General features: G+C 37.6%; 1 protein-coding gene and 1 long non-coding RNA gene across 3 annotated transcripts in view; one reads left to right on the top strand and one right to left on the bottom strand.

Moving 5' to 3' along the window:
• Nucleotides 1-24,317, bottom strand: part of LOC144302982 (uncharacterized) — a 45,618-nt gene extending 21,301 nt beyond the window's left edge. For both annotated transcript variants that reach the window (XR_013370028.1, XR_013370027.1), the window contains exons 1-2: nucleotides 24,030-24,317; nucleotides 5,140-5,221 (exon numbers count right to left, since the gene is read on the bottom strand). This is a non-coding gene — a long non-coding RNA (uncharacterized LOC144302982). The remainder of the gene's footprint in view (nucleotides 1-5,139; nucleotides 5,222-24,029) is intronic.
• Nucleotides 1-27,897, top strand: part of LOC144302848 (uncharacterized) — a 308,111-nt gene that overhangs the window by 108,285 nt on the left and 171,929 nt on the right. The window lies entirely within an intron of this gene.

Raw genomic sequence — 27,897 nt, 5'->3', positions numbered from 1 at the left:
CTACAGAATTTTTTTTAAAGCTACTCAGATCTAGCTTTAAAATGACAGGACAGCATTGGACATTTCTCCATCTCCCAGATATCACTGCAAAGCAAGAGGGGAACAAAAACCAGGCATGCTAAATCCATCTGATTAAACTAACAGACTTTTAAAACTCTGAACCACAAATAGGATGAAAAGCTGCCTAAAAACTGTAATAGGCAATAAGAACATAGGGAGATGCGAAGCCTGCCTGCGCTGCAGGCTTTACAGAAGCTGGTGGAGCACAGTTCCACTTCCTGCGGCACAGCCTAAGGGGAAAAACAACAGGCTTCCTTTTGCCACAGTGGGAGTGAAGTGTGCAAGATGGTAACAGACTTCCTTGGATTTTCTTTCATGGAAAATCTAAAAAATGTAAGGCAATGTGACAAAACAAGAAATTATACAGGGAAGGCACACTTGTCAGAGCAGTTTATAAATAAGGCAGTAGAGAAGAAAAGTTTGTTACACTGTGAGTAATCCTACAGGATACCTCTCAGTTTAGTCATAATTAGAGGCTAAAAATATTCATCCATTCCCATACCATGTGCCATAAAGAGAAATCATTTTTTTCCTGGAAACAGAACCATAGCTACACATCTACATAAACATGAAATAAACAGTCTAGTCAGAATTCACCTCATTCATATATGACTAACACTCAATAGGAAATCACAGAATTTAGAATTTTTAAAGGTGTGGGAGTGAGAAAGAAATAAGGGGGAATAAATGATAGGTAAATAAAACTAACTGCCAAAGAAAAAAGCATATATTAAAAAGATGAAAACTCTATTGCCGTGAAATTTAAAAATTAAAGATGTCTGTCTCTAACAGTGTGACTGACTAGATACCTTGTCTGATCCTCTCATTAGAAACAACTAACCAGGCTGGATAAAACATAGATTTTTTAAAATAAAAATTAGTCCATGAACTGACAACAACATGAAAACTAGTGAAAATGGGAATCCAGAAAGATAGGTGGGTCATTGAATCTGGCTTTGCTTCCAATGAATCTATAAAACCACTTCATTTTTTCAGTCCCTCAAGATGCAGAAGAAAAGAGAACAAGCCTGGAACTGCCATAACATGGAGGTCTTAAGAAGACAAACTCCCATTAACATGATACCTCAAATGATGTGATGTAAAAGTGAACTGGCAAAAATTCACCACTCACCCATTGGGAACAGTAAACTGAGGGGGAAAAAAGTCTTCCTTAAGATTCCATAACTACAAAAATTCCTCACATGAATTGGAAGCTCTAATTTGTACTATATGTGTGGCCGAAACCCCAAACCAAACCAAAGACAGACAAACAAACAAACAAACCCTTAAGCTAGTGGTTCTTGAAATACTGCCCCTGAAGCTACTGTATTCACATCACCTAAAAAGTTGTGAGATATGCCAAATTTACGCCCCTCATCAAACCAAATGAATCAGACACTCAGGGATTGGGGCCTAGGAATCTGTTTTCAACAACTCAGTCAGTTGACTTTGGTGTATGCTAACATTTAAGAACCATTGCCTTAAGCTAAGATTTTAGTTTAAGTTGCTGCTGGGTTGATACACTAAAAAACATAAAACATTGCTAAGAGAAATTAAACTCTATCTGAATAAATGGAGAGAGTTATCATGATCATAAGTGAGAAAACTTAACATCATTAAGATGTTAGCCTCCACAAACTGACCTGTAGAATCAATAAAATCTCAAAAAAAATTCCAAAATATTTTTTATGTAGATGTTGATATTCTGATCCTATTTTTTTTGGGAAACACACAGAATCTAGTATACTCTAAATAATTTTCCAAAAGAAGGGAAGAGTAAGAGGACTTTTCTGATAGGAAGGCTCACTATAAAGCTAAGACTATGTTTTACTGACATGAGGGTGCACACAGATAAGTAGAACAGAATAAGAGTCTAGAAATAAGCCCAAGTCTATATGACCAACTGATATTTGACAGAGGTTCCAGGACAATTCAGTGAATAAAGAATTATCCTTTGGTAAATGGTACTGAAAACATCAGATAGACTTATGTAAAAGTACCAGCCATAACCCTTATCCCATACTACACTCAAAAATTAAGTTAAAGTGGATCATCGATCTAAATTTAAAACTTAAAAATCACAAAACTTCTAGAATAAAACTGGAGAAAAATCTTTGTGAACTTATGTTATAAAAAGAGTTCTTAAGGGGTGCCTGGGTGGCTCATTAGGTAAAGCATCTGACTCTTGATTTTGGCTCAGATCAAATCAGGGTCACGATCTCAGGGTTGTGAGATAGAGCCCTGTTTTGAGCTCCACGTTGGTCTCTGCACTCAGTGGGGAGTCTTCTTGAGATTCTCTCCCTCTCCTTCTGCTTCTCCCCCTGCTCATGTGCATGTTCTCTCTTTAAAATAAATAAATCTTAAAAAAGAAAAGAATTCTTAGAATACAAGAAATAGAGATTATAGAAGAAAAATACAAGAATTATACTTCATCAAAAGCAAAAATTTTTACTCTTTAAAAGATACCATTAAGTAAATAAAAAGAAACCAGAGACTGAGAGAAAACTCATCAAATTACACATTTATAACTAATCAATTTTCTTATAAATTCATGAATTTATATATTCTTAAACGCTTAAAACTGATGAATTGTTATTATTCACCAATAAAGTTTATTTTTAAAAATTAGGTATTTAAAGCAAAACATGAGATCAATTATAAATGTTTATGCAGTAAACTCCAGAACTTCTAATATATGAAGCAAACTTTGATAGAATTGAAGGAATAAAATAATAATAAGAGACTGCAATACTCCACTTTTAATAAAGGATAGAACAACAGACAGATGAGGGGTTCTTGAGTGATGGAGTTAGTTAACCATCCAGCTCCTGGTTTCAGTTCAGGCTGTGATCTCAGGGTCATGAGACTCACTTCTGCATGGGGCTCTGGACTCAGTGCAGAGTCTGCTTAAGGCTCTCTCTCTCTCCCTCAACCCTCCTCCTATGCACACACACACACACTCTCTCTCTCTCTTTTATTTCTCTCTCTTGAATAAATAATTTTTAAAAAAAGAACAGACAGATGCTCAGTAAGGAAATTAAGGACTTGCACAACACTGTAGATACGTTGGACCTGACAGACGTGTCCAGATGCTCTACTCAATAACAGCAGAGCATATGTTTTTCTCAGCTGTGCGTGGTATATTCTATCAGCCACAAAAGACATTGAAGAACCTTAAATGCATATTAGTAAGTGAAAGAAGACAACCTGAAAAGGCTAAATACTGTATTATTTCAACTATATGATTTAAGGATTCAGAAAAAAACTACCACTTAAAAAATACAATACACTATACTATTTTATACTGTTGATATGTTTTTATTTATTTAATCATTCCCGTATACTTAGGTATTTAAGATGTTGGTTTTGTCTGTTTGCTATCATAACTAATTAGGGTTCCTGGGAACATTTTTCTTGCCTGTTACCTGGTTTTATATGGTCTTAAGTGTCAATGTTAATGTTCTTGGTTGCATTTACTTTCCCCACTGATGCTTTGTATTAGCTGGGTGACTTTTCAGTGCCAGATATCATCAGCAAAAGCTAGTTATATCTTTATTTGCTATAACAGTCCAAGGACATGTATTTCTATTTGAATTTTGATAACTTACTTTTGGTGTTCAGCTGTGGGATAATATTGTATGGGTTAGCTTTTTAAAGATTCTACAGTTACAAACATTGAGAGAGGAATAAGATAATTTCACTGAGAAGAAACTATTCTGTTTTCCAACTATGGTAAATATCTTCAGATTTGTTAGAATAGACTCCTCTTTTGGCTGCACTAAGGTCTTTTTTAAAAAATTATTTATTCATGAGAGACACACAGAGAGAGAGAGGCAGAGACACAGGCAGAGGGAGGAGCAGGCTCCATGCAGGGAGCCCGAGGTGGGACTTGATCTCAGGACTCCAGTATCATGCTCTGAGTCAAAGGCAGACACTTAACCACTGAGCCACCCAGGCATCCCTATACTAAGGTCTTCATTTGAAAAGGATGGTTTTGGCTGAAACCTTTAGCTCATTTTTAACTATAGCATGTCTGAGTATTTTTCAGGCCATCTCTCTTTTTTCACCTAAAGTCAGGTGAATTCTATGCAGGAGATAATGAATGAAATTATAAGAGAGGGAATACTAATCCAATGTCTAAATTGAGGGTGGGCCTCCTGAGTTCTCTCTATACATCTCCCCTGATCATAAAATCCCTGGAGAGAAAGATTACATAATTTGTCTTGTTCAGTTGGATTTAATAGCTCTTGGCTTCTTGAGTAGCAAGAGACCCATGGGGAGAGAAGCTGAGCCAGGGAGGCTCCAGCCATGGCCTAATAACCCCAATGCTAGGCCTCAGGCACCAGCTGACCTCTGGGAATGAGAGTCTGGTATTCTCTTTTAGTCTGTACTCCAGTGTCAGCTCACATTGGCCAGTCTTTTTAAGGCTGTCTCCCTACTTGAGTGGCCTTATTCCAATTTTTTTCTTATTTAGGGAATTTCCCTTTTTCCCTCCATGTCCTAATAGGGAAACCTCCCTTTATCCTTGCTCAACCTTCACTGACTTTTGAGACAGCTTAAGCAACCTCCCTTATCTTTTCTCATGGAAATATCCTCTGTCTGGATGGTTATGTGCACACAGAGATGATTAATGGTTCTATTTGATATCATATTGTATTGTATAGATACGTTGTAAGTATCCAGGCCTGTACTGAGATTTTTGGAGGTGTGTCAGTGGGTCTGATTCCTTGGACTATGACTCACTTAGTCTAGATGAGGGCATCATTAGCATTTGTGAGGAATAAGCTCATGCCCTAAGGAAAAGGTGGGTCAGGTTGAATGACGCGCCACTATATACTGTAGCAGGTACCCAGGATCCTATATGATTTGTGCATAGAGGAGGACCCTCTTGCAGTTGTGAATATGGCAAGAGCTAATGGTCTAGGAAGGCATGGAAGACTAAAGGAACAATTTTCTGGGTTTTTGGTGTTTATACCAGCTGCCAATATTTTCATCTTAATTTTTGGTCTGATTTTTTCATCTAATGACTTCCAGGCCTGACCTGTGCCCTCTTAGTTGTGCTGAACTGAGATTACTCACTGTGTTTGACTTTATTTGTAGTATTTCAAGATCTTGTGCTTCAGTCTCAAGGGCTTTGGAGTCCTCTGAGCTGGCTGTGGAACTATAGAAAGTAAATGAAAGACAAAATTATAAGGAAACAAGTCCTTAGCCAAGTCCTCTTGCTCCATCCTGAGAAGGACTTATTTTACCTCTAGTCAGTAATCAAATGTGGGAAAGAGAAGAATGGCAATAGTAAAAACTCACGAACTCCTTATAGTACTGACAAGGGTCTTACTAGTTCTGCTCTGAAAACTCTTTCCTTGAAGGAGTGGACTGATCACTTCCCCTGATTATCTTGTCTCTATTTAAGAGTTTAGAAAGAATTCATGGTGGCAAAATGACCTTGCAAAGTCAAACATTATGTTTAATCTAAGGGATGACTGAGTGAGCTGTGGAAATGAAATATTCATGTCCTAAACCCAAGAGAAAGTCAATCAATTGTGGTTTTGTTGAACACATTGACTTATGTCTCCCAAAGGAGCAAGCAAAACTTATCATAGTGATCTTTGACCCCCAGAACTGTTCATTGCTTTCTATTTATTAAATAGTTGAAGTCACATGCCTGAGTTCCTGGCCTCATTGAACATGAATAGTCCAGCTATGGGACATGATTATATCCAATGTGGAACAGTAGACATCTCAACAAGCCTTTCCAAGCTATAATAGCTGAGAAAACAACAAGAGTTCAGAAATCTTGATGATCCAGGACCTCAGACAACCCTAGACAAGAAGCTCTTTCTGTAGCAGTTACCCTATCTCTCCCTTCCATTGGAGTCTCTCCAGAATATTCCTTTTTAAAAATCTTACTTAGAAAGAGTTTGCATGTGAGAATTCTCAAAAAGGTAGTGTAAGTTGAGATACAGATCATTTTTCTGGAAGAAACTTACTTACACAAGGTTTCAGGAACACTTTCAAGTTAAATATTCTTTGCTCCCTTAATATAAACATGGAAAGATGCCTTACTAATGTAAGGATTTCCACTTCCTTTCACAAATACCAGCAACATATACTCTCCTGGACTCCAAAGAAGGCATGAGTTTTATTTTTGAAGATGTTGCTCTGAATCCTTTTGGGAACCAAGGAGGGTATAAGTACATAAAATATTTCCAAGGATCGTGAGTGCACCTCAAGATAAGCATGTGGCATGTCTGTATGATTTCTTTCTAAATGGTAACAATTCTAGGTATATGTTTTTTGACTGGAGTTACTCATAGAAATGGCAGTCACTTTGTCAATGTGAATATTTACTTTGTGTCTGAATATTGGGGCACATGACAGAATGAAGCAGTACGGAAATAAAACCATGTCAAGAAAGAGCCAAAGAAATGTGACTTGGAGAGTGACCCGTATCAAGAAAGGAAGAGGGTAGATGGTGCCTGTGGAAGTTGACCTTGTAAAGAAGAGAATAGTCAGAAAACGCAGGTAGGGAACATTTCTCCAGAAGGATGAATGATGATAGGAAAGTTGTAGTGCCTTGAGGTAAAACTAATGAGGGGTGGCGGGGATCCCTGGGTGGCTCAGAGGTTTGGTGCCTGCCTTTGGCCCAGAGCATGATCATGGAGTCCCAGGATTGAGTCCTACATCGGGCTCCCTGCATGGAGCCTGCTTCTCCCTCTGCCTGTTTCTCTGACTCTGTGTGTGTGTGTGTGTGTGTGTGTGTGTCTCATGAATAAATAAATAAATCTTAAAAAGCAACAAAAACAACAACAAAAACCAACAACAACAACAACAACAACAACAACAAAAAACCTAATGAACGATACCATAAGCGTGACAGTGCTGTGTGGTGTGGAGGTACCTTGTGTAGAGCCTGTGGTTCCCCTTTAGGAAAGTAGTTCTTGGATGAGAAACAGCTCACAGTGCCTGAAGCCCTGAAAACTCCTTATAGAGGAGCTTTACTAAGCAGAATGAACAGAAAGATTTGTCCCAATGGCAATCCATAGGAGAAAATCTTGTTTACTCCTTGTTTGGTAGCAGTAGGGCTGGTCAGAAGCTAAAAGACCAAGTTCCAATTTTTGCCCCCAGAGAAGGTTCCCACCAGAAACCATAGGTGAGGGTTGCAAATTCCATCTAATGTGACTATTCTTCCTAAAAGGCTATCTGTGGTAAGCCAACCTTCCCCCTTGAGTGATAAAAAGTAGAGTTTATATTGTCATTGCTTGTCTTTTTTTTTCTCTAATTATAGGGACTTACAAATTAAATATTAATTAATAAGCTTTTATACACTTCAATTTCCCTTTAGAAAATATACTCATAATTTCTTAATTTTGTAGGCATAGAGACTAGCAAGACCTAATAATGTCACATTCCAGTAGAAAAATGTGTTGCTAAGCTTCAAGTTTATTCCTTATAAAAAGGTTGCCATGCACAAAACAATTACAGAGTTTGTGTATCGCTGCCCATCTTGGTGCCAAGAGGAGCAAAGGGAGAAGGTAGTAGGCGTTGCCCAGTGGCTACTCTATTTGCAAGGAAGCTGCTAGTCCCATGCTGTTCTCCACTTTCTGTGTTCATGGCATGGGCTAATAGAACTTTCTCTCTTATATCTGGAGGCTATGAATAATAAAAAGGATAACAGAGAAACACTCATTTTAAATTGTATAGATTCTATCAAGTGGCCTTCGTCTTCCTCATGTATATCTTTTTTGACACATATTAGGAAGTGTCTCTAATCTCTTTGAATTGTCTACATAGAGTGTAAGTACTTTTTTTTTTGGTGGAGCTGAGTAAATATTATGGACTCACAAAATAAGAAAACGTGTAATCATGGCTATAGTTGCAGGTGAGAAATAAACATTGTTATAGCTACTTGCAAAGTGATTTATAATTTGTAAAGCGCTTATGTGTGCTTACTTACATTATACTTTCAGGTTTTCTGAAGAGTACTCATTTTCATTTAATGCAATGTTCCTGGCAGGAGCTGGAGAAAAGCTTATGGCCACGAATGACCTCTACCTTTCTGTTTTCCTGTTGCTTCACTCCAGCAGTGAGCAAGTCCAGAAAAGAGCCATGTTGTTTTCTTTTTTTTAATCAGTTAAGAAAGACTGGTTTTAGTTGCAGTGTAGCAGATCCCCCAAAGCTCTGGTTATTAGCAACAAAGGTTTATTCCTCACTCATGTTTTAGGACCATCCTGGGTCACCCGGAGGCTCTTTTCCACATGCTGACACTCAGAGGCATAGGGTAATGGAGGCTTCACAATATAGAGCATTATTAATTATCATGGCCAGCATTGAGGAAATTCACGCATTGGCTCTTGAAGGCTTCCACCTGGGTGTGACACATGTCACTTCTACTCATTCTGTACCTCTGCCTGTCCTGATGCCAGTAGGTTCCATTGGCCATAATAAGTCACTTAGCCACACCTAACTTCAAGGATTTGGGAACTCTGATTCTGCCATGTGCCAGAAAAAGAGAAGTGGAAATATCATTGAACAATACTAATAATTACCAGTTTTATTGACAGTGGGCCTGGACCTTGGCTAAATTGTGAAGGCAGAAAATTTTCTTTGGGTGCCTCTGTCTCAGTGTCCTTTATCTTCTCTGTTCCCTACTCCTTCTCTTCATTGCTTCGTTATCTAGAGCCTTTTTCTACCACCATCAGAACTGGTGGCAATTTGATATTTTTGCTAGTTTGTGTAATTTTAAGGTCAATCTTATGTTTCCAAGATTATTTACCTTTCGTAGCTCTGTCTCTGATGATGGAATTAAAGCCCTTCCCTGAGTAATAGTTGGAGAGTTTCTTTTCTCATGAAGTAGGATTAGGGATTAAGGGGACAGAGGCAAGAGGGTGATCTGAATTCATACCGTGTAGATGGAAGCACACACATACTGCTGGCTCTGTCACGGAGATACAGCCAGCTGACATGACACAGTCTCTTTTCTCAAAGAGCTTACTTTATAGTAGCAAAGGAAACAAAAAATAAACAAAAGGCCACATCTATAAGCCAAAATGACCCTTCTGCATTTCCTGACAATGTATGAAGATGTTTTTACATGTGATAGACAGGATAATGGTCCCCCCAAAATATCCACACCCTAATCCCCCAAATCTATAAATATGTTATCTTAAATAACAAAAGGGACTCTGTAGGTGTGATGACATTAGGAGTCTTGTGAAGGGAATATTATCTTGGATCTTTTAGACAGACTCAAATAAATCATAAGGGCCACTATAAGAGGAGAGACAAGAGGACCAGAGACAGGGAAGGAGCTGTGAGTGAAGTCTGGGTGATGCGGCCATGAGCCAATGGATGTGTGTGACCTTTAGAAAATGGAAAAGGGAATAAATAAATTCTCCCCTAGAGCCTCTGGAAGGACCAAGGTGTATGCCAATGCCTTGATTTTAGTTCTCTAAGAATCATTTCCGACTTCTGACTCCAGAACTGTAAGATAATACATTTGTGCTGTTTTAAGCCACCAAGTTTCTGATAATTTGTTATAGCAGAAATAGGAATATAGAGATTTAAAGAAAAGGTGGTTCAGAATGGGCTTCAGTGTCAGACAGAGATAAGTTCTAGGTGAGTCATTTCCTCACTCTGAATATTGGATCAATATGCATGACTTCTCTACTCCTTAGATTCCTTACTGGTAAAAGCAGGGCAAAGTTAACATCTACCTGTGACGATTGCTATAAGATTAAATCAAATGTTGTTTGTTTGGCCCAAAATATGACCTCAGTGTCTGTTAAAAACACACAGAGACTCCTAAGCATGACTACTAAGGAAATGTCAATACATACAGTAATAATGCTTAGTATCACCATAGAAATTTCTACCTGCTGGAGTATTTTTAATTATACAAATGTGTAATCCTTGGCCTTCATGAAATAAGTTAGAGCTATCAAAGGAGCTAACAAATAGAAAACGGCCTAGAATTATTTGAGACACACGTAACTAATGACTAGTGTGGATGGCCTCACAGAGATCAGGTGACACTTAAGTCAGTATTTGCTGCAAGATGTTCGTTGCAGTTCAAAAATATCTACTGAATACAAAATATGTAATACACCTACTAGGCAGCCCACATTCTCAGGCCCTGAAATAAAGGTGATAAGTCTTGTAGACAAAAGAATGGCATTTGCTTGGCTGCCATGGTACCCTGCTCATCACTCATTAGTGAGCATCACTTCTAGTAGCCAATGCCTTGAAGGTTTACAATGTTATCTCTTGGAGGAAGGTTTGTTTTGCAATTTCAACAAAAACTTTTTTTCACTGTGTTTCCAAAAGGTTAAATATAATATATTATGGGTTTGGAAAGTTAGGAGGGTTCAAATGAGACTAAGAAGCATTGGCTTTGACTGAATGTTTAGACCCATGGTAAGCTGCATGTTCTTTGGTAAGAGATAGACCAGGGTTCAAGCCTCAGCTACTTCTTAACGAACTGTATGATCCCAGGAAAGTTGCTTAACTTCAATTCTCTCCTTGTGAAATAGGACTAAAATAGTACCTACCCCTTCGGTTTGTTTTGACACTTATGGTAAACACTTAAGTATTACCATTATAATTATTCCAAACCAGAACTTAACAAAAGACATCAGTTTATTAAAATAACTTAAATGGCAAATATTAAGATGATGTTTCATTAGAGTAAATTATTAAAAGGGAGTTTTCTATTCCTCTGGCCTGTTTCTAAAAACAGCCTCAAAGCACATGTCCTCTCTCATGTATTTCTCTCACATCTATATTTGTTTGTCTGATTTGGGGAAAGTTTTTTAAGGAAACAGAAGACGTGTCCCTTCGCTGTTGTTTTGCTTTGTTTTGATTTGGTTCTTTTAGAAGTAACTTCAAAGTCCTTTGTTTAAAACAACCCCATCACCATTTTAATTTTTTTATATTTATTTATTTATTTATGCCCATCGCCATTTTTAATTTTAACTTCTGTCTTTAGATTGGAAATACTTTATATCTATCTCCTAACAGGTACTACAAAATCTCCCACTCCTGACTCCCAGAAACTTGATAAACACTTAATTACTGAAATCCCTCTTCAAATTTAAGGATATTCATGAGCTTGGACATTTTGGCTCTTTCTTGCTCCACTTTTGTTATTCTTTATGTGAACATTTCTAGGCGACCTCACGCAGATTCCTGTATGGCTCCCCTACAACTTGTTTTGAGCCTGAATACTTTCCATTTATGACCATTCCATGTTTCCTACCCCTTGGCCAATTTAAACCCAATGCCCTAGTGTGCTTTCCAATCTGTGAGCTGGGTGACAGCTGACAGGAGGTGAGTAACGGATAGGCAACTCACTTCAATCCATGCTCTTGCAACATTGGGAGTAATGATCTTGAAAAAAAACAAAACAAAACAAAACACCAGTGAGCCTTGTAGAATTTGGTCTCCTTTCTCTGGACCTCCTCCTGGGCGATGGAAACACTCCCAGTAGGCTGAGTTGGTTAACACAGTGACTTCTCTATATGTTATTTCCTAAGCTGGGTTCCCTCTGCTTCTTTCTAACAGAATGTCTTTCAGAGACCAGACATTTCTCACTGCTCCACCAGGCTTTGTGTGAGTGATAGTGCACATGTGTTTGTGTATGCATGTGTTTCTGTGTATGTGTGATTTTAAGAAGGTGAAAAAACAAGGACCAATCCTAATGGAAACTGGCTAAAGTTCAGTTTGGATATGTATAGAAGTCTCAGAGATGCTTCATTCCTTAGTTTTGCTTCTGAAAAGATTCCTCCCCAAGGGTTTCATAGTAAGATTTGGAGATGATGCCATATGTTAATGCCTATACTGAGCCGATACTCCACACTTCAGATCTTCCTCCTCAATCCTGAAAACAAAATGTTGTAGAAGATTCACTTTATAATTGCCATAATAGGCCATATAATAATTCTTGGGTTTATGTTAACAATTAAGTTAGCTATGTTTCAGTGGGTTACCGTCTGCTGTATTTTTAACCATCTCACCTTTGAAATAAAATTCAAAATTCAGTTTTCAATTCAATAAAATTCAAATTATATTCATCAAAATATGAGCATTTGTCTATTAACTATATATTTCTTTGATGGTTTAGAATACTATAAAAGACACCCAAGTTTCCCAGATAAAATCACTTGGGCTATAAGTTCACTATTAAGTGTCTAAATCAACTGTTGTATCAAGTCTTTGGGAAATATTAGGAGTAGAGACAAAATTTGGCCAATGAATCTTGTAGAAAATATGTGGCCTGAAATTTATTCAGAAACAAGACAGGGTGAGAAAATATTGGCATTTCTGTTGTATCACTTTGCCCCTCACCCATGGAGACACTGCTAAGCAATCTCTGTACATCTCATCAGAATGACTCAACCCAGTGTGACAATGGTCCACAGATGATTCCTAAACTTTAAGATAAGACTGAAAGGTTCAGCTAAAGGCTTGAGGTAACAGTCTCCACAGCACCTGCTAGGAGTTTGTCCTGAAGTAACTTTGTCAGTCTTTCCCAGGTCATTCTATGGCCAATCACCACCCATTTCCAGGAACTGGAGCCCTGGGGCTTTGGGGTTCTAATTTCACATATTTCTCTAATTCATCTTGATTGGAAGGGAAAATTTGGCATCACTAAAAATGAAATGAAAATATAACATGTTCAAACTTTAAGCCTCAAATTGTGCTTCTTGTCTTCCAAGAAGTCCATTGGGAATCTCCAAATGTAGTTAAATGACTCTTAAGATACTCCTTCACTGGGTCAATTAGCACAGTATATTGGAATAATAATCAGTTGATGTGCCCATCACATCTAGACGGTTTATATGGCTTTAGAAGACAGGTTTCATTGTATTGTCAATGAAGTACAAGCTGGAGCCAAAATTGCTCCTTAAAATCACAGACCTGATTCTACCTAGAGACCAATGATTCAAGTTCCTCAGCTGTCTGTTTGCATAAGTGACCAAGAAGTCCCTTTGGAAAGAACTCATCCTAAGAAAAAGGGTAACTAGGATTATACCGAATTCATACCAAGAGCAGTAATAATTCTAAACACTGTAGCTGTGCTACCGATTTTCAGCTCCTCTAGGCATGAAATTTAGGATAATTTTGATTTAAAAAAATCAAACAAACAATAAAATGAAGCAGCTAAAACCAAAGAGTTGTTTTATTGAAATTTATTAAGTATATTGAGGGTTCCAGGTTTTAAAAATATAAGTGCCAGAATTTGGGAATGCCTTTCAGAGCACTGAGTGCTAGCAGTCTCTGTGCTGGCCTTGGACAGGTAGAGATGAGGGACCCCAGCTTGGTGGCTTAGATCTGGAGAGGAGAAGAACAGACATGTAGTAGGCTAGATGCTCATTGCACAAAGCACCTGATTGTTACCCCATAAGGAGTTCTGTTACTTCTGGGTGAAGTGTTGGAGGTCAGAACCAAGGAAATACTAGTTTATGACTATTGTTTTTTCATGTTTGTCCTTCAGGAAGGATGGCTTGGAAAATGTATATATTTTGTGGTGTTAACAATAGCATCTTATACTTAGAAGTTTAGAATTTTTAATTGGTTAATTATTGGCAATAGGCATTCTACAAAGCTTTTGTTACTAAATTTTCATTTTGAATAAACACAACTTATCTTAGTTTCAGAATGATTTCTTTGAGGATTTAGGCAAATGGGCCTGGAATTGATTTGCATGTATATGCATTTTGCTCACATGGGGAAAAAGTCCTAGGAGTCAAGATAGCATGAAGACTCCATCAGAAATCTCATTTTCAAAAAGGACATTAAGACATTTCATAAACCTCTATTGCCACAAGAAAACATCCTTGTATACAATGTTGGCAAGTGAAATCATTACTTTCAGTGAACTCTTTTAGTACATGAACATTTCTTTTTTTTTATGATTTTATTTATTTATTTATGAGAGACAGAGAGAGAGAGGCAGAGACATAGGCAGAGGGAGAAACAGGCTTCACACTAGGAGCCCGAAGCGGGACTCAATCCCAGGTCACTGGGATCACGCCCTGAGCCAAAGGCAAACACTCAACCGCTGAGCCACCAAGGAGTCCCTACATGAGAGTTTCTGTTCTTGGAATAAGCACAAATTACTAAGGATAGACTGCAACAGAATGAGTTGTTTCATTTTCTGAAGGACTTTGGGTTCTGAGGCATTATACAAATATACATCTATGTATCTATCTATGTATCTATCTATCATCTATCTATCTACACATGTGTGTATGTGTATGTAGATATAGATATATCTGGAAGCATGGTATCCTTTCATATTTAGTCTGACTTTGACTGAGAAGAATGTAGGAAAAACTTTTACTGCTATAAGACATGTGATGGAATTTTATGATGGGCTCTGGCTTCTCAGGTCCAGCCAACTCTCAGATTCTGCTAAAGTTTACTATGAAAAAGGTCAGACGATTAAAATCTTCTCCCAGAGGAAAGCATTCATTGCAAGGTGCTGTCATTAAATGAGTTATTTAATAGTAACTCCTCAAGTTTAAATAGTACTTTATACTTTCAAATTTCTTCTACTTGCCTAATGTTGATGTGTATGGTTAAAATCGTGGTGATCTGTCTTAGCCCTCATACATATTTCACTGGTGATCTGTCTTAGCCCTCATACATCGTTCACTGGGTTTCCTATGTGCAGACATTTCAGATTTGGATAGTGTTTTTTTTTTTTTAATTTTATTTATTTGATGGAGAGAGAGAGAGAGCACAAGCAGGTGGAGCAGCAGGCAGAGGGAGAGGCGTGCTCCCTGCTGAGCAGAGAGCCTGATGTGGGGCTCTATCCTGACTCTGGGATTATGACCCAAGCTGAAGGCAGATGCTTAACCAACTGAGCCACCCAGGAGCCCCGGATAATGTTTTCTAAGATCCAATTAAATGTAACTGATTGGTTTAAGCACACAGGTTATAAATACTATGCATAGTTTATTTATATTTGTCATTATGTAGCAGCTACCTAATTAGTCTGTAAATTTCTACATGAGGGTCACCTTTCCAGCTAGTATATAGTCAAATATTGACATTATCACGTTTTCGATTTCTCCTGGATCTGCATGCAACCTGTACCTATGAGTAGATTGTGTATGTCCTTGGCTTTAGGCATGGGATGGCCCTTGTTGCTACAGACAAACAATAGGATATATCCAGAGTCAGATTCCTCTAGTTCTTTATAGCATTTGGCAATAGAGCTGGTAAACTTCTCCAACATTAAGATCTTAAAAAGAATAAGCTCTTTCAAATGAGGAGACATACTTACTTGTTAAGTATTTTTATAAAATACAAATGGAAGTTTCAACTAGAGTTTTCCTGGCATGATCATTCTGAAAATAAATCCATTTAATTGTTACTTTTCAGTTATCAATTCCAAATTTTTAGAGTTATCTTTAATGTAATCCCCGCTACCTCTCGGAGACACTATGGAACTGAACAGACAAGGTCATTAGAACCATCTGGTCTAGAGTCATCATTTCTCTATTTATGATGTCTAAAAAGACATATTGAAACCCACTGGAGATAAAGCAACACCAAAAAGAATAAAAAAGTTGTATTTTAACTCATGCTTATGATATTATTGTGTACATTATCCCAAGAAAAGTTCATATTTCTAAATTCAAGAGGTAGAAGTGCCTAATGCGATGTTAAATCTAGTCATTCAAAGAAACCTCTGGGTATACTGAGGAATTTAGTCTGAAGCTTAGCCAAGGTTTTTTTCTTTTTTATACAAAGAAAAGATTTGAAAGATTTGGAAACAAACACTTCTTTCCGGGACTAAGCTTGGCTATAAGAAAAACAAAACATTTTTAGTTTTCTTTAGTTGCCTTAGAAATGGAAAATATGATCAAATCACTTCTCATTTTCAATCTTCACTGTTTCCCTGTTTCCTATAAGATAAAAGGAAACTTCTTAACGTGACTTATAAAGTACGAGGCACTGTAGTAGGCTCATCACGAGTTCTCTCTTATGTCATTCCTCACAAAATCCTTGCAAAATAATATCAGTATTTCCAATTTAGAACTGAGAAAATAGACATTCAGAGAAATTGCCCAAAGTCAGACTACATTTAGGTGGGCACAGATAGGATAACTGACACCAAACATTGTCTAATAATACTTTTCCAGCCTTCTAACTTCCTTGCAGAAGTTATATCTAAAATACCTAGAAAAAGAAGAAAGAAAGAAAGAAAGAAAGAAAGAAAGAAAGAAAGAAAGAAAGAAAGAAAGAAAAACATATGAATTCAAATGGAAATTTGAAGGAAGAAATGGTTTGTGAATATAATGGTGAAGATAGGCTAACTAAATGATCTTTCACTTTCATACCCTAGAGCATAGGACTCTCTAGAGAAAAATTTAAATCCCTAGAAGAAATTGTATTTCTTTTTAGTTCATAACATGTGTTATCCAATATGGTAGCCACTAGCCACATATGTCTACTGAACACTTGAAATTGTCTATTCTGAATTAAGGTGTACTGTAAGAGTAAAATAACACACCAGGTTTCAAAGACCTAATATCAAAAAAGGTAAGATATATCAATGGTTTTATTTTGATTACATGTAGAAATAATATTTTAGATATATTGAGCTGAGTATATTACTAAAATTAATTTTACCTGTTTACTTTTTAAATGTTACTATACAATTTCAAATTATATATGTGGCTCACTTTATATTTCTGTTAGACAGCTCTAGTTTAGGTAGAAGTATAGATTACCTTCAGATCTCCTTCGTAGGAGGCATCAGCTTTAAGGAAGTGTTAGAAGACAGAAGCATCTTACAAAAATGCAGAACAAATTCACATTTGTTTTTTTAATCTGAGGTTTACTGGGGACAGTATCTCTCCAACACATGTGGCCTGAGAACATAGTTGAACACAAAGCTGCCAAGGGAACCAGCTGTGGCTTCCAAGAGCTGTGATTTCCTAAGGAGAGCAGGCTGTGTGTCCAAAGGAGTTTTGGTCACGTTTTCCTTTCTGGGTGTTCAAAGCAAGGCAGTATCCATAGAGCACAAGAATGTCAAGATCAGCGATGAATGCCCCAAAGCTTGAAGAAACAATTTCCTGTGACCTGGATGAGGCAGGACCTGGCTGAGAATAGAATTCTAGTAAATCAGCTAGATGTGTCACAGATAATATGCCTTCTGAACATTTCCACTTTCTAGTATTTTCTTTAAACTCAAGAGCTTAATCTCAATATGCATATGTCTGAGAAACATATAAATGTAGTGACTATAAAGAAATGGCTCAAACATGATAGAAGTTTTTCGTTCACAGAAAATCCAAAACAAAAGTTTTCAATTGATAGGAGGCACTTTCTTCTCCAATTGGTGATTTAGCCACCATGGCTTTTTCCATCTCATGGCTTCTTTCGTTAACAAATAACTTCCAAGGTCATAGTACTCATCTTTATAAAGCCAGAAAGGAAAGTGCTTGAAACCCATAGTTCTGTTAGTTAGAATCCAGTTATAGTCTATTTGTGGGTCCTGAGAGAAGAGGACTGTTTTGGTGGATACAAAGCAATATATAATATATTATATATAATATATATTAAATAATATATGTTTATATATAAATATATGTTATATATAAATATATCCTATATATAAATATATCCTATATTTATATAGGATAAAAATATCCTATATATAAAAAATAAAGATCCTATATATATAAAATATCCTATATATATAAATATATCCTATATATATTAAATAAATATATCCTATATATATATTAAAAATATATATATATAGGATATATATATATATCCTTCTTGTTCACCAATACTAACTCTTTCCATCACATATAGTACACTCATTCTTTCCCCAAGGAGACAACCCAAAGTTCTGTCCACCCACCACATGTAGCTTAAGGTCTAGGATATTCAGGCCATGTGCAGTCCTCTCATGTATTGATATCTTGAAATTTAGGCTCAGAAATTTACCTCAAAGGTAAATTGATGCCAGAACAATGGATTCTTTGGTCGAGTCTAAAACAATTTGAGTTAGTTCCTTGATGTCATCTGCAGAAATTACAATTCTTGGGTAGCTTTTCCACTGATTGAGTTGGAATCCTATGAATGATAACCTTAATGCAACGTTTGTATTGCCTTTGCCAAAGGAGTATAGGGAGTCATTAAGCCACACTTTTCTCCATTCCAATTTTGCTGTCACTCTGAGATGCTGTCACATCTCAGCTCCAGCCTCCAGGTCATTGTCATCTCTAGAAGTCTTAATTAAGCATGGACAAAAACCTCATCTAAAGGTTTTTTGTATGCTTGTTCTGTTAACAGTGTTAAGTGTTAACAGCTCTTCAGGGAGCATGTATCTGGAAGGCAGACACAAAAAAGAGCAATCTTTCTTATGTAGTAGGATATCAGCTCTGCCCCTGAGTTTCCATATAATTTCTGTTCTTCAGTTGAAGAGGCTTTGGTGGTTCTGAAGTACTACCTGCCATTACCAAGACACAGCATTTCTCTTCTCCCATCTTGCTCAGCACAAAACAAAAATAAATGAGAACAAGAATATACCAAATGAAAAAAATATATATATTCATATGGCTGCTCCAAGAAGAAGTGAGTTTAAATCCTTACAATGTATAAATCTAGTAAATGATTAACTTTTCTGGATCTCGGTTTCCTCATCTGCACAGTAACAGTCATCTTCTTCAGACATTTGTAAAAAGTCAACAAGAAGCATCTGAAAATGCAGGGAACAATGCCTAATCCATAAGCACTCAATTCATGAATGTTTCTTTTTAACTTTCCTTCAGTGTCCTTCTAACATCTTCCCAACTACAACACCTTTACCTGCCCCTCCCATACACATATATATTAAGCTTTTGATAGCTCGATGATTAGCTCAGGCTGCTGATATAGGGCATGCTTGTTCGCCTCCTCCTACTGCTTCAGCACTCCTTAGGCCCCGTCTGACAGCGCTCAGGAGGCTTCCTTCTTCCCAATACTCTATCAGTTAGTTTCACCACAGTTTAGTTCCATCTAGCCCTAGTCCATTTTTGTTTGATTTCCGTGGCTATTGGTAGCAAGAAAATTAGCAGCCACACTTATTGAAGACTAGATGCCAGCCCAGAGAACCAAGAGTGAACTGGGATCTGGTGAATTCATGTGTATACATGTGTGTGAAAGAGACAGAGACAGAAAGAAATATTGAGTGATAGAATACATACAAGGAAATATAATTAAGAGGAAATGTTTTAAGATTTTCGAATAAGAAGTTTGGATGATGAAATTCATAAGCCAGAGGACGCCTGGGAACCAAACACATATGTGAGAGATACAGGAGCAGGAAGAGAGACATAAAAAGAAGTCAATCGGATATGTCATTTAGTTAATGTGAAAGAAGGGAGTAATAGTCAGGAATGTAGTGGGGAATGGAAAAATAGAATTAAATATGTATATCCACATGTTTTTTTTTATCCACATGTTTTAATTCTGTTTTTTGTTTCCCCACATGAATATATATGTATGATCAATTTTGTGGAATTGTGTCATGAAAAATAAATTGCTTGTTCCAAAGCCTAATATTTAGGTGTCAATATAGGAAGAGAACTCAGTGCTCTCTATGCAACTCCCCCACCCCAGGGGATAAGTATAGCTCTGGTTAAGCAATCTATATATAGAAAAAGTCAGTGCCCTTAGGAGATGAAGGCTTGATTCATGATTAATGATGGCCAGTGTCCAGTCCAGGAAGCCTTGCATCTGCCCTTGACCACAACCCTTTAAGGCTGGATGCCATTGCCTTATATGGATCTCCATTGGAAAGAAAGCAAGTATCCTTCTGGAGTACCACAGATACTGTAAGTGGGATCCAATTCATCTTCAATTCAGCTCAAATTCAGAGGAAAGGACTTTGTTTTGATAAGGATCAGGGAGGCCAGAGAGAAGTAAATAGGCACATAAGCATGGGCTTCCGTTTCGGTAGAAAAGGGCCATTGCTCCATGGTGGTCTGCCTTCCCTCTAGGTTTTGGAGACTGTCTCAGAAGGGACTGTTTTTTGACACTAACCCCATTATCACCCTGTTTGTACTTGGTGAGTCATAGTAGATGAAGTGGCATTCCCAAAGCTGTGCCTTTACCACCACTGGCAGAGCAGAGCAGCTGTCTCACCCACCTAATTATCCTCCAGGGGTTTCTCCTGGCCATTTCCAATGTAGTAGAGCTTTTTTATGCTAAAAGAGAGAGTTCACAGAAAAATAGTTTCTTTGAATAACAAATGCTTTGGCCAGATTCTGGCTCCAGATTCTGCCCAGTTCCAGACAGTATGGAAAGCTCTCAGCACAGTGACAATATTGACACCATAAACAACTAATGCTACTATTATTTGTTGCTATCACCCAGTGAAGTGGACTCAGTACCATGCCATATTTTAAGCATTCTCCTGGAATTTTAACATCTGATTTGGAAACATATTTCTTATTTGTTGTTAGAAGGCAAAGGGAAACCTTAGTAGCATCTCTGCAGAAGGAATGCAGAATCAGATTTGAATGTCCTGCCCTCCTGCTTTCCTCAAGGCATATAGCAGCCGGCACGTGTGGAAAAGAGAAAGTGGAAAGTAGTTCTGAGAGCAAAACTCTAGCGGGGGTCATTTCATCATAGCTTTCCCTCTGTATCACTTTGGGTTTGGGGCATTTTTTTTCAAGTTGTATATCCAAAAGATATCCTGGAGAGTTAACAGCATCACTGACTAATCCTGCTAAATGCTATTGCACTAACCCCAAGGTGTTATGAAACCACTGGTAAAGAAATTGGTAATTTTTAAAAAATATTTTATTTATTTATTCATTCATGAGAGACACACAGAGAGAAGCAGAGACTCAGGCAGAGGAAGAACCAGGCTCCCTGAAGGGAACCCAATGTAGGACTCAATCCCAGGACCCTGGGATCATGACCTGAGTGGAAGGCAGATGCTCAACCACTGAGCCACGCAGGTGCCCCATTATGTGATCTTTATTCCATGAAAATATTGAACTCAACACAAATTTCATCTTTATATAGGATGGTGATTGTATAAAGAACTAAAACTTTTCTGATAAATCTGATTAAAACACTGATTTCCCCCATCCCCACCCTCACTCAAGAGAAGGAGACAGGATTGAGGTAAAGGGGAGGGCAGAGGCACTAAACTGACCAGGGAATCCTTTTTTAAGACAAATTCTATAGAATTAATTAAGTTCTCCAAAAAAATCCAGATTTCAAAAAAGCTGAGAGATACTACTTCTGTAGCTTGTAGGAACATAGTTAAATGTTTTGGGGTTCTCAGATAAGAATAAGTATTTTAAAATAACAGGGTGCCACTGTCTCAGATGTTCTTTAATTTTTTAGAGCCACGGTTAAAGTGGGAGTACATCACTCAAGTAATAAGTAACGATTCACTAGGATATGAGAAGAAAATAATAGAACTTCTAAGTATCTTTTGAGTTTAAAATTTAAAAACAAATTAAGCCACCCAGGTGCCCTAAAGAAATTGGTAATTTTTAAAAAGTCTTTATTTTGAGATAATTGTAGTTTCACATGCATTAATGAAAAATACTACAGAGAATTCCCATGTACCCTTCCCCCAATAGTAACGTCTGACAAATGTTACCTCTGCAAACTGTAGTTAAATATCAACCAGGATATTGACATGGACACAGCCTATTGATCTTATTTAGATATTCAGATGTCCCCACTTTCACTTACATTCGTTTGTGAATGTATTAAGTCCTATGTAATTCTATCATGTGTGGGTTTGTGAATCCAGCACCACAGTCAAGATACAGAACAGTTCCATTGCCACAAGAGTCTCCATTATGTTCCTCAAATCAAAGGACCATTCCTCATTGAATGGTTTAGAGGAATATTTGTAACTGAGGTATTATCAAAGAATGAGAAAAAAACCCCACAGCCTGAGCTTATAAACCAGTGATTGCTATGCTTTCCTAGGAAATGAAATTACATTTTTCTCTCCTTTAACTCACCCGACAACCATTTTGGGGATTGTGCTAGATATTAGAAAAAAGTATTAGGACACATAGTCTGTTGAAGAGAGATAAAAATAACCAATGTTATTTCAATCAATATTATAATAGGGGAATATACAAATAATGTTTCAAACCAGTAGAACAAAAATATTCAATCAACTAACATTTGCAGTTCTTTTCATTATGCCTAGCACTAGAGATACACAAATGTGTTAGAATCCATCTATCTCAAGTTTCTCTGGCAGAAACAATGTTCCTTTTTCTTTCTACTCAATTCTTTCCAACAAAATAAAACCAGACCAAATATACACAAGCAGAGACATGTGAAAACCCAGCATAGGTCATGGATAAATGTAAAAGCTGGCAGAGCCCCATTTGGATTGAAATTACTTTCTAAGGGCAAAGAACTGTGAAATTATTCAGGAAGCTTCCCACTAATCAGACACACTTATGGGAATTTTGAATTTTTACTTCCAACACTTCCACAAGACCATCAGATTACAAACATGCTTAGACCAATTAATTAAATGAGTGAGATTTGCTTTTGCCTTGTCATGAAGAAACTTTCAATAGTCACAGTAAAAGCTGGATGAATGAGATCCAAATTATCTGTTGTATACTTGACAAATAGGGTATTAATATTCCAGAGATAACAGTGTTTGTGTTTGTTTCTTCCTTCACAACAGTACTAATAAAATAGTTTATGGAGAGCTTCTTAGCTGTGTAAAAGAAATATAGGCATGGTTCTTTAGAGTCTAAATGGAGAAAAGAGATGTTCACACAAATCAATAAGATAACCATGAAATGTGCATGGCTCATAACAGTGGGTGAATGTTATTTAGAGAAGGTAGACCCTGAATCATACCCAAGAGTTGGATAGATAAAGAGGAGGGAGGAAGTGTGGTCCTTACAGGGAAATTAGATAAACAAGTAAGGAAATGAGCACCATGGATTCAAGTGCAGTGAGAACTCAGGCTGGTTTAGGGTGTGGAATTCATGTGGGGAATTGTAAGTGGTGGGCTCTGGAGTCAGATCAGGGATTCGAATCCCTGATACCCCACATAGTTGATATATGAATTGGGAATTATCCTCTCTCTACCTCAGTGCTGTAACTGTAAAATGAGGCTAATAGCTACAATTATTACTATTATGTGCTGGATTCACAAACCCACACATGATAGAATTACATAGGACTTAATACATTCACAAATGAATGTAAGTAAAACTGGGGGAATCTGAGTAATGGGAATAGGGTGAGTGCTAAATGAGAAAACTTGCAAAAATCACTTTTCAGATTGCCTTGCATAGAAGTGCTTACTCTGTTATGACTATCATGTTTACTATGTTACTTATGTGATGATTTTTTTGAGAGCCTCAGATGTCACCTTTAAAAAACCCGTTAGGCTTTAACCTGTAAGCAATGGTATGCCCATTTTAAAATAGAGCAATTAATGGTAAGATGTAAGAAGGCCTTTAGACAGACAATATTGAATGCAAGTGTGGATGGAGACAGGAAGAATTTTGGTAAATAGGAAAACCATCTCAGCCTAAGACAAGGAGAGCCTGGCTTAGAACAGAAGAGATAGGCTTCAAAGGAAAACTGTTTGGACTTAGGGGATGCTCCTGTTATAATTGAGAAGAAGATAGAAAGGACAAAACTGGCCTTGTTTTTCAAATTCCAGGAAATTGTGCATCAGTTAGATGACGAAGGAAAAGGATAACACATTGAATTCTGGATAATTGAAAGTGAGTGTGTAATATTCTGTACCAGTCAGGTTTCAACCATTCCACCAGAAAAGTAGGACCAGTAGGAGAGAGAGATATATCTCTTACATCTGTATATATAATTGTTCATATGTATGTATGTATATATGTACATATACATATAAAATAGACTATATACCTCATAATTTTATACTTATATAATTATAAATATATATTACTTAATGTATGGAACTGACTTACACAGTTGTGGAGACTGGCTAAGCAAGCCTGAAGTCCACAGAGCAGGCATTCAGGAGGAGATCACAAGGAGGCAGGAGTTCCATGAGCTCTAGCTGAAGCTTGAAATCCAAGGAAAGAAAAGTCCAGAGGAAGGGAAAGCATACTGGCATGCTTGATGTTGCTGATCTTCCGGGAAGGCCTATTCTGTCTTTAAAGGGCTTCCACCACACAAAAAACAGCAAATGTTGGCGAGGATGTGGAGAAAAGGGAATCCTTGTGCACTGTTGATGGGAATGCAAACTGGTGCAGCCACTGTGGAAAGCAGTATGGATGTTCCTCAAGAAGTTAAAAATAGAGCTACCCTGTAATCCAGTAGTCACACTACTGGGTATTCACCAAACAAAAACAAAAACACTGATTCAGGGGGATACATTGTACCCCTATGTTCATTGCAGCATTATTTACAATAGCCAAATCATGAAAGGAAGCAGCCCAAGTATCCATCAATAGATGCATGGATAAAGAAGAGGTGGTCTATTATTCAGCCATAAAAAAGAATGAAATCTTTCCAACAACATGGGTGGATCTAGAAAATATAATGCTAAGCGAAACAAGTCGGAGAAAGAGAAATACCATATGATTTCACTCACATATAAAATTTAAGAAATAAATGAACATAGGGAGGAAGAAAAGAGAGAAAGAGAGAGAGGGAGAGAGAAAGAGAGAGAGAGAGAAACTAAACAACAGACCCTTCAGTATAGAAAACAAACTGATAGTTACCAGAAGGGAGGTGGGGGGTATGGGTGCAATAGATGATGAGCACTGAGTAATGTACAGAATTGTAGAGTCACTATATCACACACCTGAAACTAATATAACACTATACTGGAATTAAAATTAAAAATTTAATTAAAAAAAGAAAAACGTTTCCACCCAATTAAGTGAGCCTCCCTTCCCCACCCATGTCCCCAAGATAATCTTCCTTTTGAGAAACTCAAATCAACTGATTTGGGAATTTAATTACACCCTTCACTGCAGTATCGAGGCTACAGTTTGAGTAGTTTGACTGGGTAACTGGGAGAAGATATTTGTGTACACAGCAAAGCGGGTGCTGCCTCCCTCTTGCCCGCCAGCTCTCCTTGTAGCCTACCCTAATGAGACACATACTAGGAAGGAGTGTAGGGGAGGCAGTTCATCTCAGACACTCTCACACATCACAAAGCCATCACACACTCTAGTGGAGATGACCTGTAGGTTGTGAGGAAAAGAGATTCAAGATGACAGAAAGATACACAGATGTGATCAGATTTGTGTCATTAATAGGGAAGTGACAGCTGAATTTGAGATGGGAATGATTCATCAGGAAGGCAGAGAGAAAGAAACATCAACTTTGGGCCCTGCCCACAATAAAGCTATGTAAGGAAGAACATACCTGTAAAGGCTTAGTGTAGCTAGCATGGTAGAGGGAGACCTTCAGAGGTTAGGAACACAGAGGCAAGAACACACGGATTGTCATATTAGGCTCCTGTGGACCTCCATGGCCTACAGAATATAAACAGTATAGATGCAACTGGTGTTCACTTCACTCAGCAACTCTATCTGGTTTTTGCTTTCAACCACTCATCTGTACTTATGACCCTTCTGCTCTAACCAGATGCTTCCCAGCCACAATTTTCATGCTAGACTTCTCTTGAAATGGCCTTTCTTTTCATTTTTACCTAGCAGTCACCTAGTCATTAGATATGAATAGCCCAGCTCAAAAACTACCTTCTCTGTTTTGTCTTCCTTAATCCTTATATCCTATCCTATTTAGAAATAAAAATGTGTATTATTCTGCAGTAGCACTTAGTCTAGAAGTATTACACTTTGTGATTCTTTTACTTAATTTTCAATTTCTCAAGGGTACAGGTAAGCCATATATATATTTTAAAGATTGTATTTATTTATTCAAGTGAGAGAGAGAGAGAGAGAGAGAGGCAGAGACACAGGTAGAGGGAGAAGCAGACTCCATGCTGGGAGCCCAACATGCGACTTGATCCCGGGACTCCAGGATCATGCCCTGGGCCAAAGGCAGGCGCTAAACCACTGAGCCACCCAGGGATCCCCAGGGTATGCCATATTTGTATTTGATCTCTAACCTGTAGCACAACACTTGACAAATAGGAGAGATTTATTGAATATTAAGAAATGAATCAATTATGGAATAAATCAACCATTAAAATGCTTAATTGTGACTCTTTGAAAAGAATGGGTTACCTTTTGCCACTTGAGAAATGGAATTCTTGGCCAGGTATGAGAGAGTAAATCATTACTTACTTATTCACTCATTCATTTATTTGTTTTTTGTTTTTTGGAATTCTTTTTAAATGCAATATATGTATTGAGAAGCAGTATAGAAAAGGTATTTGGGCATGCTTGGTGTTGCTGATCAGGAAGGCTTGGCTTCACATTATCCCTCGGTTTTCACCTTAATAGACAAGAAAAGACTACTTGCTTACTAGTAAATAAAATCTTCAAGCTGCTTTTCAGTTTCTATAATAGGTTACTGAATTTAAAAGGTGAAAAAAGGGATCCCTGGGTGGCGCAGCGGTTTGGCGCCTGCCTTTGGCCCAGGGCGCGATCCTGGAGACCCGGGATCGAATCCCACGTCGGGCTCCCGGTGCATGGAGCCTGCTTCTCCCTCTGCCTGTGTCTCTGCCTCTCTCTCTCTCTCTGTGACTATGACTATCATAAATAAATTTAAAAAAAAAAATAAAAGGTGAAAAAAGTGTGAACCACATTCAGGTGGGGGAGTTCAGGTGACATGAGAGCACAGAACTACACATGAGGTCTCCTTGGTTCTGGGTTTTGAAGCAGACCAGAAGAGATGTGCAAGCTCCAGAAATATCCAGAAACAATGACAAATTAACAGCCCTTCTCTATGACCAAAACAAGGGGAATCTGAACAAGATTCCTGTGCTGATAGCCAGAGACCCCTCAGAGGTGGCCATAATCAGAAGAAAACATTCCTACATTGCTACTTATGGATTGTCTTGTGTGACTGGTCCCCGACCATGGCACTTTCTTGTGCCAGTCTTTGTTCTAACTGCTGCTAATTACCTGCAATTCTATAAAATTTTTTAGTCAATAGTAATGTTAAAAATCCTGCTCATCATGCCTTTCTGCTATCTTGTCTATGCACTGTTGATATGGGGCAGAGGAAAATCAAGAGATGTCCTGTGGATCATCTAGATGCCAAATGTCTTCTTCCCTGACTCTACTGTGGTAGAGCAGCCCTACCACCTCCTATCTATCAAGTTCATTTATGTCTAGTAGGGTGGTGATTCTTTTCCCTGCCTCCTGGTCTCTTAGCCAAGGAACCTGATATAACTGGGTGATTGTCATTCCTTGCGGTTTATGAAACTTCTGTTGTGTGTTATTCCCTTTTTCCTCCTTTGGGGGAAAAAACTTTGTCCAACCAGTGTTGATCTGTTTTATTCCCAATATGTTTCAGACTGACATATAAAAATAATTGGTTCAAGGCTATTTTTCCCTTTTAAAAGGAAATTCATTTATTCTGATGAACACCACTACTGAAATAGCCATTTCTATACTTATATGGCAGTAATATTATATTATTAAGAGTACACATAGACCCAGATACACAGCTACACAAATGTACATATTGCTTATATTAGGATCTTTTGTAAGTGCTTTGCAGTTCATATATTTATTACAATAGTGTACATAAGACACAATATACATGCTCAAATTAATTATGACCAAGCCATCACAGACTAGATTTCTGCCTAGAAAACATGTAGGATATTATTTTCATTATATAAGTTTTGATGTGCAACATTATACTTTGACATCTGCATACACTACAAAGTGATGATCCCCCAAAGTC

This window comes from Canis aureus, chromosome 32, assembly GCF_053574225.1.
Source record: "Canis aureus isolate CA01 chromosome 32, VMU_Caureus_v.1.0, whole genome shotgun sequence".
Lineage (NCBI taxonomy): Eukaryota > Metazoa > Chordata > Mammalia > Carnivora > Canidae > Canis > Canis aureus.
The sequence above is the reverse complement of the archived record's forward strand: the minus strand, read 5'-3'. Positions and strand labels throughout refer to the sequence as shown.